Genomic DNA, 6,457 nt, shown 5'->3' on the forward strand with positions numbered 1-6,457 from the left:
TGATTGTATAAAAGGATTGATCAATATCAAATAAATGAATTCTTGATTGATCAAATGGAATAGACAACATGAGATTGATTGGTTGATTGATAGATTGATTGGTGGATAGAATGATAGATTGATTGATTGACTGGTAGGATGATTGATAAATTCAATAACTAATTGGTTGACAGAAGAAAAAAAATGTTAGCCAAAAGAAAGATTAGTGAGAAGTGAAGAATGATTAGTGTGATAAAATGAGCTTTCATTTGTTCATTTTGTCATCATAGAGCTCTATTAAATGTGGCAAACAAATATCTTTACACTAAGGTATGAAAAGACCAAGGTGATGATGTTATCCCTTTGCATGAATAGACACATTGCAGATAAGGAATGTTCCCATCCATTCTAAAATTTATGTGTTAAAGGTTGAGGTATGCGTGATAGTCATAAACATAATGATCCATGACCTTATGTTTGCATAGAATCTTTTCCAAATGAATGTGCCAACACAAAAACCCAAAACACACTTGCCCCATAACTTCGTGAAAACATCCAACAAAAAGAAAATGAAAACAAGATTGCGAACCTTCCAATCCCAAGCCATTCATATGTCTCCATGATCTTTGGAAAGTGTTCCTCGGGATGCAAGAAAAATATCAAATATTTATAATTTATGGCTATTTGTAATTGCATTTTCAAGAGGTGATAAATATAAATCACAATGGATAAAATACACTCCTTATCATGTCCATAATGATGCACGAACGTTCATGCATAAGGAGATCGAGTTTGGGAGGAGAAAAGGTGTCCATCCGGGGATCTGAACAGTCATCGCAAGCTACAGAGCACTCAGAATGTGTAAAGACTAAGTGGCTATGGGTTTGACGCCCATGTGGAGTCTCTTGAAGATTTATTTATTATTTTATTATGTTTATTGGCTATTCATTCTCCAAGGCATGGGTCACAGGTTTTTGCAAGTGGTTTTGGCCCCTTGTTTTGGGAAAATAGCAATGGTTTTTCCTCTATCATTTGGCTATAAATTGGACCCAAGGCATAGTTTTTTTTCACTAGTTGGTCATTGTTCCCAAGTAGTTATGGGTTTACTTGGATAAGTGTATTATTGTAGTGTTCTCTCTTTTAAATAATAATAATTTATACTTGCCCTCGTTCTCTAGTGGATTTTTTTCCTGAAATAGTTTTTCCATGTAAATTTGATGTCTCTTTTGGTATTGTTAATTATATATTTGTGGTGAATGGTGCAATCTCATGTTCATTTTAGATTTAGTTTCAAATTTGGTAATCATTAAAATTTGTAATCACATAAGAAAGTTAATATTGCAAGCTTTCTTGACCTCGTCTCTCAATATTTGGTATCAAAGCTAATGGTTATGCTGAGAGTGGGATGCCTTTCTCTTTAAGTGTTGAATGTTTTTCTCTACCATGGGAGCTTTTGTTATGTGGTTTTGCAAATTTGAGAAGGGGATTTAAATCCATGGCTTCTACTTCTCGCACATATACGGAGAAATTCAATGGCATTGGCTACGAGATGTAGAAATTGAAGATGGAAGATCTTTTTGAGGAAAGAGATCAATGGTTGCCAGTTTTACATGAAAAGAAACCAGAGGACTTTACTTTGGATGATAATGGTTGGAATAAATTGGAAAAGAAGGCAAAAGGAACCATTTGGTCGTGTCTTACTGATTTCGTCCTCTTGAATGTCTTTGCATAAGACACTGTAGACACCTATTTATGTCCACCTAATTAAATGAACTTCATATTTGTTTAATTATCAATCATCCAACTATTAATTAAATTAACATTTAATTAAGTCACCCTAGCTATGTTCTTCTATTAATTAAATAAATTATTTAATTTAACTCACTTAGCCATATTTTGACAATTAATTCAATAAATAAAGTATATTTGTTTAGTTAACCCCCCTCTCACATTTAAATAAATGAACATTTATTTAAAATCGCATCTCTCATGTTTAAATAAAGTAATATTTGTTTAAATCCCTAAAATCTCATCTCTCACATTTAAATAAATAAATATTTATTTAAATTTTGAAAATCCCTAACCCACTTGCATCTTCTAGAAAATGCAAGTTGCAAGTTAACCATCCTTCTAATCATGTCTAAACCCCTATTATTATCCTAATCACTCTTTAATGGTTTGCACATTCCTAAGCCAGAGGTTAACCAAAAACCCATCAACTCAAACCTTTAATGGCTCCCTTCAAAGTCTTCAAGCCTTTAATGGTTTCCTTCTAGAGTCTTCAAGCCTTTAATGTCTTTAAGCCTTTTTAAATGGATTCCTTCTAAAGTCTTCTTAAGACTTTAATGGCTTCCTTTAAAGTATTCAAGCCTTTAATGGTTTTCTTCTAGAGTCTTCAAGCCTTTAATGGCTTCCTTTGAAGTCCTTAAGCCTTCAAAGGTTTCCTTTTAAATCCTTCTTAAGCCTTTAATGGCTTCCTTCAAAGTCTTGAAGCCTTTAATGACTTCCTTGTAGAGTCCTCTTAAGCCTTCAGTGGTTTCCTCTGAGTCTTCAAGCCTTTAATGCTTTGTCTCCTTCCCCTCTCAAGCCTTTAGTTGTTGACACTTATCAACGTGTGATTGGCTCGAAGGAGAGCACATGGATTGAGGATCAACACTTCCTTAAAAAATCCTAACTCTTCCTCGATCAATTCAATCTCAACCCTTCATTTGCCCATTTTCCCTATAAATAGAGCTCAATCCATCTTTGGTAGAGGTCACAAGAGTTATTTGTGCATTGTTACTTTGCTTTAGAATTTGGATGTTTCCTATAGGAAGTCTTAGTATTATGTTTTAGCTCTTCCACTAGTTGGAATTGCTATTTAACCTCTAATACCTCATTTGCATCCTCATTCAATACTTCACATAATCAACCATCTCTTATCCTCCATTTGACATCCCTTTGTGGTAGTACACAAACCGAAGGCATACTTCACATAGCAACAAGATCTTGGAGGGGAGAAGGACAAGGAAGAGTCATGGCATAGGGAGCATCATGGGGAAGTAATTTAATTTAATTTATTTCCTAACTAGATTCTCTTGTTAATCTTCATTGATAATGCTTTTAATGGATTTGTCTTCATGCATTTGCTTATGGTTGAAAGCTCTCTTTAAACATGATTTCATATTTGATTATACTAACCTCCATTTTCACAACATTTCAGACACTATATATAAGTTTTGGAAGAGGATTGGTGACATTTATCAATCTAAAAGTTTGTCTCGTAAGTTATATCTTAAAACAAGGTTATATTATTTGATAATGAAAGGGAGTGAATCTATTATAGATCGTTTGAATGATTTTAATCTCATTATAATTAATCTTGCATCGATAGATGTTAAATTAGAAGATGAAGATAAATGTATCTTATTTCATTTCTCTTTGCTCGACTCTTAGGAAAATCTTATTGTTGCTAATTAGCAACGGTAGTATAAAGCTTAAGATGGACAACTTGATTTCCATACTTCTTTCAGAAGATGTGAGAAGAGAGTCTAGAATGTTGGCTCCCAAGATGCCTTGCACGTGCGAGGAAGGTTTATAGAAAAAGGGCCTAAAGGGCATAAAAAGAGGGAGAAGTCTAAAGGACATTCAAAGACCCCCAAAAAGAGCAAAGTAAAGTGTTGGAATTGTGGTAAAAGAGGGCATGTGGAGAAGGAATGTAGAGTTAAGAAAAAGAATGTCAATTCCTCCACTAAAAATTCCTTTGATGATGATTTTGATGCATTGTTTATTTCTATTGACATGGTTAGTGATGATGCTTGGCTTATTGATTTAGGTGCCTCCTACTACATGACTCCTCACAAGGAGTGGTTTTCATCTTACAAAGCATATGATGGGGGATATGTTTTCCTTGGTGACAACAATACAGAGAAGGTTATTGCCAAAGAAAAGGTAAAATTATGTTTTAATGATGGAAGAGTAAAAACCATGCATAATGTTTAGCATATTTTAGGACTTGTAAGAAATCTTCTTTTTGTATATAAGTTGAATGATTTTGGAGTGCATGTGACATTTGACAAGTCTAGTTGTAGGTTGGTAAGAGGGAGTTTTTTGATAGCTAAAAGATCTCCAATGGGGATTTTGTTTACTCTATCAATGTAACTGACAATGAAAATATATGTGTAGCGTCGTAAATTGTACACCCTTGCTAGGGTGGTACAATTCTATGCTTAGTTTAGCACCCGCCTTAGAGTGTTTGCATCTTGCATTGTAAATTCCCTTTAAGAATTTAATTAATTAATTTAATTAAATCTAAATTCATATTTCATCACGTCATATATTATAAAGTTGGGCCCTTTTACTTTAAGTGTGCCCCTTTTATTTTATTCCTCCAATAAATCATTAAATTATAAACCCTAATTATGTCTTATTTTGACCTTTAAGGCCCGATTTCGCATGCCAAAACATCTCAAAATCAGCTACAACTTTGGGATTCACTCTAATATCATCGTATCTAACGACCTTGAAAATTTGGTGAAAATTTGGTCGGATCGAGCGTAAGTTATGCACGGTCTCCGACATTTTACCCAAAATTTTAGGAGCATAGTTCTATGATATTATAATGCTTAACCCCAAGAAATTGGTAGAAAATTAAAATCCTAGATTGACCTAAAGATGAAATAAGATCTAAGGTTTCATACATAAGAGCTCTCTTTCTTCATTTGAAGGCCAAGAAGTTTTTGGCTAAGTTTTCTAGCGATCGCAAGGAGCCTTCTATGCAGTGAAAGAGCAGGTCTTTTGGAGTCCTTAACAACATTCAACAACATTTATCAAGCATTCATCAAGTATTTTTCATCAATTGGGGGATTTTGAAGATGTAGGAAAGCAATAGGAGATCACTAACTGAAGATTGTCTTGTACCCCTCCCTTGGGGTTGGGTATGATTTCATGTTGTTTTCATGTATGAGCTTCATTACATCAATTTGTTAGAATTACATTTATGCTTTAGATCACTTAGCATCATTGCTTTAGAGCATTTACTTTGTCAATTACAAGCATTCGGGGTTTACTCTTTAAAGCATAGGGTTATTATAGATTGTTTGCATTCATCATTTTAGGGTCTTGCACACACACAAGATTCCTGCATGCACTATTTTACTATACAAATCGACTATTTGTTGAGGTGGAAATCACCAAAACAGGGGTTTGACTAGGTTAAAACCCCATATAGCCACCCAAAACCTTATTTTCAATTACAAGTGCAGGTATGGGATTCGATCGTCGCTGCAAATTTCAGGTCTGACAGAGCACACAGACACAGTCCCGAGGATCAAACTTGAGCAAAAATCACTGGGACAGGGGCGTGGCACCCTGGTCATGCCCAAGAAGGGGCATGGCACCATGGTCCTCCCAATTTTAGGTAGAACAACAATTCAAAACCCTCAGATTCTAGTATGTCAATTGCAACTTCTTATTTGCAGAATCAGGACAGGGGCGTGGTACCCCTATCCCGGACATTCTGGCTCAGATTTTCGGTGCAGGTGCACCTTTGAACTCACTTCCTAATCTTTACTTTTTAGCTGCACATCAGCTAGTTTCAGTTCTGTATTTTCAGATTAGGGTTTCTTGTGTATACTTGCATTCTAGGTTGATCATTCAAATCTGCACTTTGCATCACTTCTACTCCTCACTTACAACAAATGAATAGAAATCCCAAGAGGTGATCCCAGTCTCTCTCTCCCTCACAAGAAGTAGCCAAAGTATGTTACCTCCCTAGCCTCTTTTTTATTCCACAGTGTGTACATGAGAGTGGGATTATGACTTGTTAACTTATTCTTACTTTTTCCCCTACACAACATGTATCATGTGGCACCACAAATTGGGTTACATTGGTGAAAATGTCTTAGGACTATTCTAAATGAAAAGTTGGTTCACAATATTTCAAATTATTCTACTATCAAAAATTATTTATGTAAGAATCGTGTGTTTGTTAAATAGAAAAGATCATATTTTCCTAAAGGAATCTAGAAGGCAAAGAGATCATTGTAGATTATTCATTCAAATGTGTGTGGTCAAATCAATGTTGTTTCTTTCGGTAAATCTCTATATTATGTTTCCTTCATTGATAATTTATTGAGATACACAGATTTATTTTAAGCATTCTAAATCTGAAATTTTCAGTAATTTAAGGAATTTAAGGCCTTAGGGGAAAAGCAATCATGTAATAAGATAAAAGTGTTCGGAATTGACAATGGTAGTGAATATTATTCAAGGGAATTTGATGAGTTTTGTAAGCATGCAAGTATTGTTCAGCAGAAGACTACTCCTTACACTCCTCAACAAAATGGGGTAGCAGAAAGAATGAACAAGACCATGGTGGAAATCACTATTATGGGATTCCCATAAAGTGTACTTGTAGTCTTGATCTAGGTGATATGATATTATGCTTGCTTGTTATCTACAACAACATGAATTACTTGCTAGAACGTTGTCTGCCGAG

The sequence above is a fragment of the Cryptomeria japonica genome, chromosome 5 (assembly GCF_030272615.1).
Source record: "Cryptomeria japonica chromosome 5, Sugi_1.0, whole genome shotgun sequence".
Classification (NCBI taxonomy): Eukaryota; Viridiplantae; Streptophyta; class Pinopsida; order Cupressales; family Cupressaceae; genus Cryptomeria; species Cryptomeria japonica.